Here is an 11,917-nt window from a genome sequence, read left to right as displayed (position 1 = left end):
CGAGGCTAATTTCAAAACAGGGGATCTTTATGTTAACGAGAGAATCGATCGTGAGGAGCTGTGTCCGAACACAATAAAATGCACACTAAACTTAGAAGCCATACTGAGTAACCCTATGGTACTGCGACGCATTGAGGTGGTGATTGTTGATTTAAATGACAACGCACCTATATTTGTCGAGAAGGTCGTTTTCACTTAACATTTCTGAATCTTCACCTACGGGCGAACACTTTTTGCTTCCCCTCGCTGTTGATGCAGATACAGGCAGCAATTCAGTGAAGACGTACAGGCTGAGTCCAAATGAATATTTCTCCCTCGATGTACAGAGCGGCGGAGAACACAGTGCATCTGCTGAGTTAGTGCTGCTAAAAGCTTTGGATCGAGAAAAACAAGCTGTTTTTAAACTAACACTAACTGCTGTAGATGGAGGTAAGCCTTCCAACACTGGAACTGTACAGATACATGTCAACGTTCTTGATGTTAATGATAACACGCCGTCGTTTAGCAAAACACTTTACAAGGCACGTGTAAATGAAAATGCCTCACCCGGATCATTAGTTATTCAACTTAATGCCACCGATTTAGACGAAGGGGACAACGGTAGGGTCGTTTACTCTTTTGTTAAACGTGCAAACTTCAACCCTGCTGATGTGTTTTCTATAAATGCAGAGACCGGTGAGATCACAGTTAAGGTAATTTGGATTATGAAGCACAGGCAGCATATGAAATTCATATTCAAGCAACAGACAAAGGTTCCTTGCCTCGGAGAGCAAATGGAAAGCTACTGATAGAGGTAGTTGATGTGAACGATAATGCCCCAGAAATTGTGGTGACGTCACTTATGAACCCCGTCAGAGAAGATGCTGACATAGGAAGCGTTGTCGCTTTAGTAACAGTGACTGATAAAGATGGAGGAAAAAACGGTCAGATTCGTTGCAAACTTGTTGTTCTGCACCTTTTAAGCTAAACTCAAATTATAAAAATTATTACTCATTAGTTGTCGATGGATCCCTAGATAGAGAAACGTGTCCTTTTTATAATGTCACGATTACAGCTAGTGATGAAGGTAGTCCGTCTCTATCGAGCACCAGCGTTGCAAATGTGGAGATTTCTGATGTCAATGACAACGCACCACGTTTTCTCGAACCCGCGATTAATGTTTATGTCAAAGAAAACAGTCCAGTTGGAGCTCAGATTTATGCCGTAACTGCAGCAGATCCTGATATAAATCAAAACGCCAGAGTGACATACTCATTAGTAGGCGACTCAAAAAGTATCCCTATAACGTCGTTCGTAAACATCAACTCAGATACTGGAGACATAATCAGCCTGCAGTCTTTTAACTATGAAGAGTTAAAAACATTCCAGTTCAAAGTTCAGGCCACAGACTCTGGTGTTCCTCCGCTCAGCAGCAACGTCACTGTCAACGTTTTAATTCTGGATGAAAATGATAATAATCCAAAAATTCTGGCTCCATATTCTGAGCACGGATCTGTCAACAGTGAGAGCATCCCATATTCTGCTGAAGCAGGATACTTTGTAGCAAAGATCAGAGCTGTAGACGCAGACTCTGGATACAATGCGTTATTGACTTATCACCTGTCCGAGCCAAAAGGAAACAACCTGTTCAGGATCGGAACCAGCACCGGAGAAATCAGGACTAAGAGGAGAATGAGTGACAATGACCTCAAAACTCACTCCTTGGTGGTGCTGGTCTCTGATAATGGAGAACCCTCCCTCTCAGCTACTGTGTCTATTGAGGTGGTGGTTGTTGAAAGCACCGCTGACATCCACACTCAGTTCAGACATGTGCCCATAAAGGAGGACAGTTTCTCTGATTTGAACCTCTATCTGCTCATCGCCATTGTGGCGGTGTCAGTGATCTTTCTGCTCAGCCTCATCAGTCTAATAGCTGTCAGATGCCACAGGACAGACGGCAATTTCAGCAGATACAGCGCCCCAATGATCACCACACACCCTGACGGGAGCTGGTCTTACTCCAAAGCCACTCAGCAGTATGACGTGTGTTTCAGCTCAGACACGCTCAAGAGTGACGTAGTGGTTTCCCTGCACCGTTTCCACCTGTAGATGCTGAACTGATCAGTATTAACGGAGGAGACACTTTTACCAGGACTCAGACTTTACCTAATAAAGAGAAGGTGAGTTAACCATAATCTCAGAGTACATATGGGGCCATCAGATTATCAGATTTGGGACGTTTTCAACATGCTATTACTTTTTCTTATTTTGTATGTAGTATTTCGGGGAATTAAGATTTTAAATAATCAATTGCATTATCTTTTTTTCCCCAGAAAAGCAGTTCACTAGCATGATGCTGAATGTGTAAGGACTGTGCTGAGTAATAGCATTTGAAGCAGAGAGGTCATTGAGATCTCAGTCAAACTGCTAACCAGCGGGGTCGCTGTCTATGGTGCGAACTGTAGGACACTGTTACTTGGTGCTCGGAAAGCCTGTCAAGTAAAAAAATAATAACTGCAAACTATTTATATTTTTGGCATACGTTTACCTGGTTGCACATGACTGATAAAGCCTTACTAATGCATGACAACTTGCCTTTAGTAGTGAGCGACTGTACTTTCCACTGAAATTGATCTTTCCGCTTTCACCATCTACATAAATCGGCTGTACTTCCGATAAGTACTATTATTTCCTGTGTCTGTTGAGGACTATTATTCTTTAAACCTTACTACAAAAGTAACAGTTGGTGTCGCTGGAGACCACTGATATCTGCGTGGCTCCTTTTTTCCAGACTCCACCTCTCCTACCGAAATCATCGGTAGTCCACCAGTACTTTGTCAGAAATACACAAATGGTCACGGGACAGAACGGGCTTCGTCTGTTATTCACATCAAATGTGGACATGTTCAAAAATGACTGTTTCTTTCATTGTGGGCAGCGATGGACGTGGAGGATTTCGAGTCACAATCTGGATACATTTAATAGCTTTGCTTTGTTTGTGTGACGCGTCGGCGGCGCAGCTCTCGTTCTCCGTTTCCGAGGAGGTTGACAAAGGGACGGTGGTGGGAAACCTCGCACAGGATTTACAGATTAATGTTAACGAACTGGAAAAACGAGATTTGCGCATCGTCTCTGGGAATACTAAGAAATATTTTGACGTGGATTTAAAAACTGGGCGCTGTTTGTTTGCGACAGGATTGATCGTGAAGAGCTCTGTCCAAACACGGCAAAATGTTCCTTAAATATGGAATCCATTCTGAGCCACCCGATGCATCTGCATCGCATTGAGGTTCAGATTACCGATATTAACGACAATGCACCATCTTTTCGTGAAAAGGAGAAGACCTTAAACATTTCGGAATCTTCTTTTCCCGGAGAGAGGTATTACTCCAATGGCAAACGACGCAGACACCGGCAGTAATTCGGTCAAAATCTACAAGCTGAGTGCAAATGAGTATTTCTCACTGGATGTACAGAGCAGCGGACAGCACAGCGAGTCTGCTGAGTTAGTTCTTGCAGAATCTCTAGACAGGGAGAAAAAGTCTGTTATCCACCTAATTTTAACTGCTCTGGACGGAGGAAAACCTGCCCGATCAGGGACATTAAAATAGTTATACATGTTATGGATATAACGATAATGCTCCCGTATTTAGTAAACCTCTGTATAAGGCCCAAGTCACTGAAAACACTCCGTTTCAGACGTCCATAGTGACTGTAAGTGCTACAGATCTGGATGAGGGACTAAATAGTGAAATAGTGTATTCATTTATTGAAAGAGGAAATTTCATCCTGAGTCTTTGTTCTCAATAAATCCAAACACAGGAGAAATAACTGTAAAGGGCAAATAGACTATGAAGAAATGCAGCCTATGATATCCGTATACAGGCAGAGAATAAAGGTACACCTTCACGAGTGGTGCATGGTAAATTGTTAGTAGAAGTAGTTGATGTTAATGACAATGTACCTGAAATCATTATCACCTCTCTTATGAGCCCGTTAAAGAAGATGCTGAGATAGGTACAGTTGTCGCTCTGGTGACTGTGACTGATAAAGATGGGGGTAATAATGGCCTCACCAATGCAATATTCTTGGACCCAGTGCCTTTTAAACTCAAGTTAAACTACAAAAACTATTATTATTAACAGTTGATGGACCTCTTGAACAGAGAGAGTGCTTCTAAATATAATGTTACTACCATAGTCCACTGATGAAGGAACTCCGCCTCTTTCCAGTACCAGTGTTATTCTAGTTCACATTTCTGATTGTGATGAACAACGCCCCTCTATTCTCAGAGCCTGTGGTTAATGTATATATCAAAGAGAATAGTGCAGTGGGAGACACTATCTTCATTATAACTGCGGCAGATCCTGATATAGAAGAAAATGCTAAGTAACATATTCACTGCTAAATGGCTTATCAACAAGTATTCCAATAACTTCTGTGGTAAACATAAATTCAGAGACAGGAGATATAATCAGCCTGCAGTCTTTCAACTATGAGGAGTTAAAGACTTTTAAGTTCAAAGTTCAGGCCACAGATTCTGGTGTTCCTCCACTCAGCAGCAACGTCACTGTCAACGTTTTAATTCTGGATGAAAATGATAATAATCCAACAATTCTGGCTCCATATTCTGAGCACGGATCTGTCAACAGTGAGAGCATCCCATATTCTGCTGAAGCAGGATATTTTGTGGCAAAGATCAGGGCTGTAGACGCAGACTCTGGATACAATGCCCTGCTGTCTTATCATCTGTCTGAACCAAAAGGAAACAACCTGTTCAGGATCGGAACCAGCACCGGAGAGATCAGAACTAAGAGGAGAATGAGTGACAATGACCTCAAAACTCACTCCTTGGTGGTGCTGGTCTCTGATAACGGAGAACCCTCCCTGTCAGCTACTGTGTCTATTGAGGTGGTGGTGGTTGAAAGCACCGCTGACATCCACACTCAGTTCAGACATGTGCCCATAAAGGAGGACAGTTTCTCTGATTTGAACCTCTATCTGCTCATCGCCATTGTGGCGGTGTCAGTCATCTTTCTGCTCAGCCTCATCAGTCTAATAGCTGTCAGATGCCACAGGACAGACGGCAATTTCAGCAGGTACAGCGCCCCAATGATCACCACCCACCCTGACGGGAGCTGGTCTTACTCCAAAGCCACTCAGCAGTATACTGTGTTTCAGCTCAGACACGCTGAAGAGTGACGTAGTGGTTTCCCCGCACCGTTCCACCAGTAGATGCTGACTGATCAGATTAATGGAGGGACACTTTTACCAGGACTCAGACTTTACCTAATAAAAAAGGTAAGAGTGATGAATGTAATTTGCAGCGCTGTCAATGACATATGCTTTACTTACATAAAGTCCTCAAGCTAGTTGTTACATAATGACCACTATGGAAGTAAGTCATCAACTACATTGTTCTGAGCTTGGCAATTGTGTTGCTGTGTAGAATCAAATGTACTTTTCTGTGCCATTTAAGATACTCATCTGAAACATTTTAGAGAAGAAACACTCGCTTACTCTTTGTCAATGCTGTGTTGGTCATTTACTTCAATATTTGTGCATGTAACTTTCCTATATTTCTTACAAGAAATTAGTATTTATGTTTCTATAGTCCATTCAAACTTCCAACTCTTGGTAGCCAGGTAACAGAGTCTGTCGCTTTTATTTAGTAAATCAAAATTAATCTTGTGGAAGTAGGTGTTAAAATGACAGGTGGGTGTACCTAATTCAATAATATTCTCTTTCACCTTTTCTCGTCTCTGATTTCAACATGACACAAGATGTCGCTATTAGTTCACAGAATTGAAATGTCGTTTCATTCTGTGCGACCGCTCCTCCCTTGAAAGAGAGTTGCAATTCTTTGTTTGTCATAGCAGTACGAACAGTCTCTCTGTACTGAGGAGCTTTGATAGGATTCACTACTAGTGAGCAATGTTACCGCTGGAGTAATTTTTTCGTTTAACTTGTTTAGCAGTATTTTACAGAATGCAACAAGGGGATATTTTCCGACACTGGATGTATTATTTGTTTCCTGTATTTCATATATGGAGTGTCGCAGCAGCACAGATCGTGTATTCCACCACAGAGGAATCGAGCCCGGGTACCATTGTAGGAAATTTGGCGAAGGATTTACATTTAGATGTGCAAGAACTGGAAACGAGTTTCAGATCTCAGGTCCGAATACGAGGTCTTTTGAAGTCACGTTAAGACTGGTTTGCTTTTGGTGAAAGACAGAATAGACGAGAGCAGCTTTTGCTCGCGAAATGTGAAGTGCTCTCTGGAAGTGGAAGCCATTGTGAACTCTCGCTGAATCTATACCGCTTGAGGTTAAAATTTTGGATATAAATGACAATGCACCGTCCCTTCCGGATACGGAGATTGATTTGAATGTATCTGAGTCAGCCTTCCCTGGTGGAAAAATTTGCTTTACCCAAGGCTTTCGATGCAGATGTCGGAACTTATTCAGTTAAAAGCTACAAGCTGAGCCAGAATGAGCATTTCACGCTGGATGTGCAGATGGTGGGGAGCCGAGTATGTTCGCTGAAATGGCACTGCAGAAACCTTAGATCGTGAGAAACAGCCGGTTCTAAAATTAACACTGACAGCTGCAGATGGAGGGAAACCTCCTAAATCAGGCACGTTACATATTACAGTTAATGTGCAAGATGTGAATGATAATATTCCAGTATTTGACAAGCCTTTGTACAAAGCCACAGTGCTGGAAAACACGCCCCGCGGTGCAACCGTAGTATTCTGTGCATGCTCGAGATTTAGACGGGGTCTTAATGGAGGAACTACAGTATTCTTTTATAACCAAGACAATGATAACGATGTCGATACATTTGCCATCAATCCCATAACGGGGGAGATTACAGTAAATGGTGAAACTGGATCACGAAAAAAACAGTGGCAGTGGAAATAAGGGTCCAAGCAAAAGACAAAGGGCCAAATCCAAGGGCATCTAATTTGCTAAAGTACTGGTTGAAATCACAGATGTTAATGACAATCCACCAGAAATATCAATAACATCTCTAGTCAACGTAGTGAGGGAGGACGCAGCCTTAGACACAATGGTTGGACTCATCACGGTGAGAGATTACGACGCAGATAAAAACGGCGCTGTTCAGGTTAGACTAGCTGATTCTGTGCCATTCACAATCAAGAACACATATAAGAATCATTATTCTTTAGTCGTAGACGGCACTCTGGACAGAGAACGAGTGTCTCAATACAACGTAACAATAACAGCGACTGATGAAGGGCTCCCTCCCCTGTCCAGTACTAGCGTTATTACAGTGCACGTTTCTGATGTCAATGACAACGCACCTCGGTTTAAGGAACCTGTGACACACATTTTCGTCAAAGAAAATAGTCCCGTCGGCGCTGTAATCTATACCATGACTGCAGATGATCCTGATGTCGACGAAAATGCAAAGTAAGTTATTCAGTTCTTAATAATATCAATAATAAAAATAGTGTAACACGGTCAGTTGTCAACATCAATTCAGAGACTGGAGACATTATCAGCCTGCAATCGTTTAACTATGAGGAGCTGAAAACATTCCAGTTCAAAGTTCAGGCCACAGATTCTGGTGTTCCTCCACTCAGCAGCAACGTGACTGTCAACGTTTTTATAATGGATGAAAATGACAACAACCCCGCGATTCTTTCTCCCTATTCTGAGCACGGCTCTGTCAACAGTGAGAGCATCCCATATTCTGCTGAAGCAGGATATTTTGTGGCAAAGATCAGGGCTGTAGATGCAGACTCTGGATACAATGCCCTGCTGTCTTATCATCTGTCTGAACCAAAAGGAAACAACCTGTTCAGGATTGGAACCAGCACCGGAGAAATCAGGACTAAGAGGAGGATGAGTGACAATGACCTCAAAACTCACCCTTGGTGGTGCTGGTCTCTGATAACGGAGAACCCTCCCTGTCAGCTACTGTGTCTATTGAGGTGGTGGTTGTTGAAAGCACCGCTGACATCCACACTCAGTTCAGACATGTGCCCATAAAGGAGGACAGTTTCTCTGATTTGAACCTCTATCTGCTCATCGCCATTGTGTCGGTGTCAGTGATCTTTCTGCTCAGCCTCGTCAGTTTAGTAGCTGTCAGATGTCACAGGACAGACGGCAATTTCAGCAGGTACAGCGCCCCAATGATCACCACACACCCTGACGGGAGCTGGTCTTACTCCAAAGCTACTCAGCAGTATGACGTGTGTTTCAGCTCAGACACGCTGAAGAGTGACGTAGTGGTTTTCCCCGCACCGTTTTCACCAGTAGATGCTGAACTGATCAGTATTAACGGGGGAGACACTTTTACCAGGACTCAGACTTTGCCTAACAAAGAAAAGGTAAGATGTAATCCTCCCCAGTCAGTTTAAAGGTTACAAGATTTATAGCATTCGTATACATCGTCTCGCCAGTATCAAGTCCGCTTGCTCTGTCACTCCTTGTCTACATGTCTCCTCTCTCTGCTGCTTGGTCTACGCTGTCCGTGGTTCTGAAACCACTGCGGCCTGTTCGAGCTTCATTTTGACAGTACCTATTCTATCAGGCTATATCACAAAGTGCAGCACAAAATGGGCAGCGCCGCCAAAAACTAGCTATGAGTAGAAAAATATATTTTTTAGTTAATATTAACATAGGAAATCGAAAGAAGTTACTAGAATGATAGAGAAGATGATCCCGTGAAAATACTTGTAACATTATGGAAGTGGCAGCGACAGACCCTTTCACTGCGTAGGTTTAAATGCATAACAACGAGATCAAATTGAATGCTTAGTATCACCTCCAAGCATAAAAGTTGTAATTTGAACAGCTGCATAAGAATGAAAACTTAAATCATTACTCAAGCGTACAGAAAAACCCCCAGTCAATTCACAAATCATTATAAACACATGAGCCATAAATTTAACTTTTACGAAGCTTTGGCTTACTGTTTGTTTGCGTTGTTAAAAACGATAACTGTACTTCATTATTGCGGTCATATTGAGCTGTGATGGTGCACTGGATTGCATTCATTTAAAATAATGCATAAGTGTTCCGGATATTTTGGTATTTTGTTGTGGACAAAATGATTCTAACACCTTAACAAGTAATGCAGTGCAATATACCACCACACACTATGGCCTCAATAATAGGGAAAATCATCTTTCTGACAACACCAACAAAAACTGTAAACGTGTAAGTTTCATTGAAGGAAAACTACTGGCATTCGAGGCTGCTAACATTGTATGATGTTAGAATTTACGGTGTTCGTGTATATTTTTACATGACTACAAAAACTATGGCCTTACAGAACCACATCAGCTTTATCATTCTGATGGACTGTTCTTACAGCGACGTTTACAAAACAGAGCGTTTGGTGTTGTCTGACAAAGCACCATTTGAAACCGTTTGGTTCACTTCTCTTCTCATTATTCGTTGACTAATGAAGTTTCTGCGTCAGGGTTAGGGTTAGGCGTCCTGCATTCCGCTCGCTTACTTGTCTACATGCAGCCTGTACCGCAAAATGTTAGCAAAGCTAGCCGGTGTTCAAGATTAACTGGTGTTCCGATAGCAGGGTTTCTGAGACAGATGTTTCGTTGGCGTGGCTTTTCAGGACTTCTTAACTACTGACCAGGAAATAAACAATGGGACAACTTCGTCTATAAAATGAGATTTCTGCTGTTCTATACATTTCTGTCTTGACAAAATAACTGGAAATAAGAGGCGTTCTCATTTTAAAAGTCATGCGCTGTCAGGCTACATGAAAGAAAAACTACGCCACCGCGGTTGGAACATAGACTGTGGAACCAGTGGAGCTGCGATCTCTGTTTACTGTTAAAACCTGTTAAATCAGCAGACAGGAGACCAGCACACGGTGTACACTTTATTTAACAAGAAGTTCACCAAACTGTGTGATAACAGAATGCCAAATTGTTGCAGTATACCATTAATATATTGATACAGTATTGGCAGGTTTAGATCACACTGTAGCTACACTGTCTTATTTAAATAACACAAACGTCAAAATTTTACCAAAACAGCCCAGCAGTATTTAACGTATTGGATTAGAAATGCAGCAATTTAGCAAAATTCACAGGACATTCATGTTCAAACCAGCAGCCGAACTGTGTTGTGTCATACTACGGTAAACTGACATGTCATTGAGAAAAGACACCAATTCCTTTCAGTATACCACATATACTGGGGCATTAGCTCGGGTGACTGAACAGGAGATCTATAAACAGGAAGATAACTTACCCGACGCAGTGGCCCGGGTTCAGCACACGGCTTTTTGCTGGAGGTTTTCTCTCTACTTTTCCGCCCGTCTCTCTACTTACCTGTCAAATAAAGCCAATAAAAAGGGAAAAAATAACATTTATTCACAGCTGTTGGTAGTCATAAGTATATATATAAGTGTAAAGGTGTTCAGTGAAAAGGCAGTTTATAGTCTGAGAGGGAATCTGTAGATGGAACTTAGGGTAGAACAATTCAGCAAGATGATCTTATTTGGTCTGTTTTTATTCATTCTCATTTTATTGTTTCAAGTCTGGAATTGTGAGATCTTGTTTCAAACAGCAGCTAGCTATATAGTTCAAGGGTGGGCTCATTAAAGTTTTGGTAGAATAAATATTCCCGTCTCTATTATTTTTCTACGTCTTTAGAAAAAAATACCTTTAATTTTGTGTTCTGTAAAGTCAGTGCATTTAATTTACAATGCATTGATTCTATAGAATACAATGTTGATTAACTTGCAATGCCCCAGTAAAATAAATAAATCCTGAATAACGGGGGAAAATTTAGATGAAGCATATCGACGTTCTGAAGGCTGGAAGGTGAAATCTCTGATTAGAATGTGGTGAGATGGTTTATATGATGTCATTGTTTTACTTAAAATCTTTTTAAAAGTAGAACAACTCAGGTCCAACTGGTTTATCACAGTAAGCTTTGAAAACGGTATTAGAACTTCTCTTGCTGTTTCTGTCTGACCGTCGGACTGAGGCCACAGACTGTCACCCGTTAATCTGATGTAGATCGTCACACTCTGCCACAGCCAAGCGATATTTCCACTCCGTTAGGTGCAAGTCCTCATTAAACCGAGTATTTTACTGGTAGACTCAACAGCCGTGAGTCCAAACAGAGCAATAACGACAAACGGAGTTCAATAAACATGTAACTATCACTGAAAATACTCACAATTCATAGGCTTGAAATGCAGTCAGAAAAAGGTAGGCCAACTTCTGAAACTACTCATGTGACATAACCGGCTTCTCCAGCTTTAACTCACCTGTCCCAATCGCTCACAGTGGCTCACAGTTTCATATTGTAGGACGTTTGATGCACTTAAGCACTAATAATTCAAAGTCCATTAAGTTGCTAATAGTTGAAAATTAAAACCTACCAGAGACTTTAAATGTCGTAGCAAGCTGTCAGAGGAAAAAAAGTATGTGTCATGCCAGTGTCAATGTAGCTCAGGAAAAACAAACAAACAAATGGAGCTCAGTTGCCGCCAAAACTTTAAAAAATGTCAAAACAACAACATGGCGGATCTTCTTCGCTCAGCAGTTGTCAGCGGCTGTGGGCTCAGTGCTGCTCCTGGTGGCTACACGCTACATTGCAGCCATTATATTAGCTAATATTATCTTTCGGCTGCTCGGGAGGAGATGCTGCAGATGTTGGGTATTCTAGCTAAGTAAGTTCTGTTTTTACCCACTTTAATGTGCTGTTAACATCAACCATTATCAACAGTTTGATCTTGTTTCGTATTAAATACCCCATTTTTGTCTGTTGAAGTGACCTGTTATGAGCATTTGTCTAATTACAAACCCTGCCTCTCTAATGTGAACGAGCTAATGGCTACAACTACAAGTAGTAGGAGCAAGCTTTTTGTGATATGTTGTGATTCGGTTACTTTACTCTTATACAAGTAGTAGGAGCAAGCTT

The 11,917-nt window shown here is 41.7% G+C and overlaps 1 protein-coding gene and 2 pseudogenes across 11 annotated transcripts in view; all 3 read left to right on the top strand.

The window, feature by feature from the left end:
• The window catches only part of LOC110967045 (protocadherin alpha-C2-like), a 112,795-nt gene that overhangs the window by 60,537 nt on the left and 40,341 nt on the right, over positions 1–11,917 (top strand). Inside the window, exon 1 of one of the 11 annotated variants that reach the window (XM_051954320.1) lies at positions 2,136–2,159. The exons of the other annotated variants lie outside the window; for them this stretch is intronic. The gene's annotated coding sequence lies outside the window, so the exon portion shown is untranslated. Of the gene's footprint in view, positions 1–2,135; positions 2,160–11,917 lie in introns of those variants that run through there. 11 annotated transcript variants of the gene reach the window in all.
• LOC110967057 (protocadherin gamma-A4-like) lies at positions 2,892–3,885 on the top strand (annotated as a pseudogene).
• LOC110967056 (protocadherin gamma-C4-like) lies at positions 5,742–8,058 on the top strand (annotated as a pseudogene).

This window comes from Acanthochromis polyacanthus, chromosome 10, assembly GCF_021347895.1.
Source record: "Acanthochromis polyacanthus isolate Apoly-LR-REF ecotype Palm Island chromosome 10, KAUST_Apoly_ChrSc, whole genome shotgun sequence".
Lineage (NCBI taxonomy): Eukaryota > Metazoa > Chordata > Actinopteri > Pomacentridae > Acanthochromis > Acanthochromis polyacanthus.
Note: the sequence above shows the minus strand (reverse complement) of the source record. Positions and strands in the feature narration are given on the sequence as shown.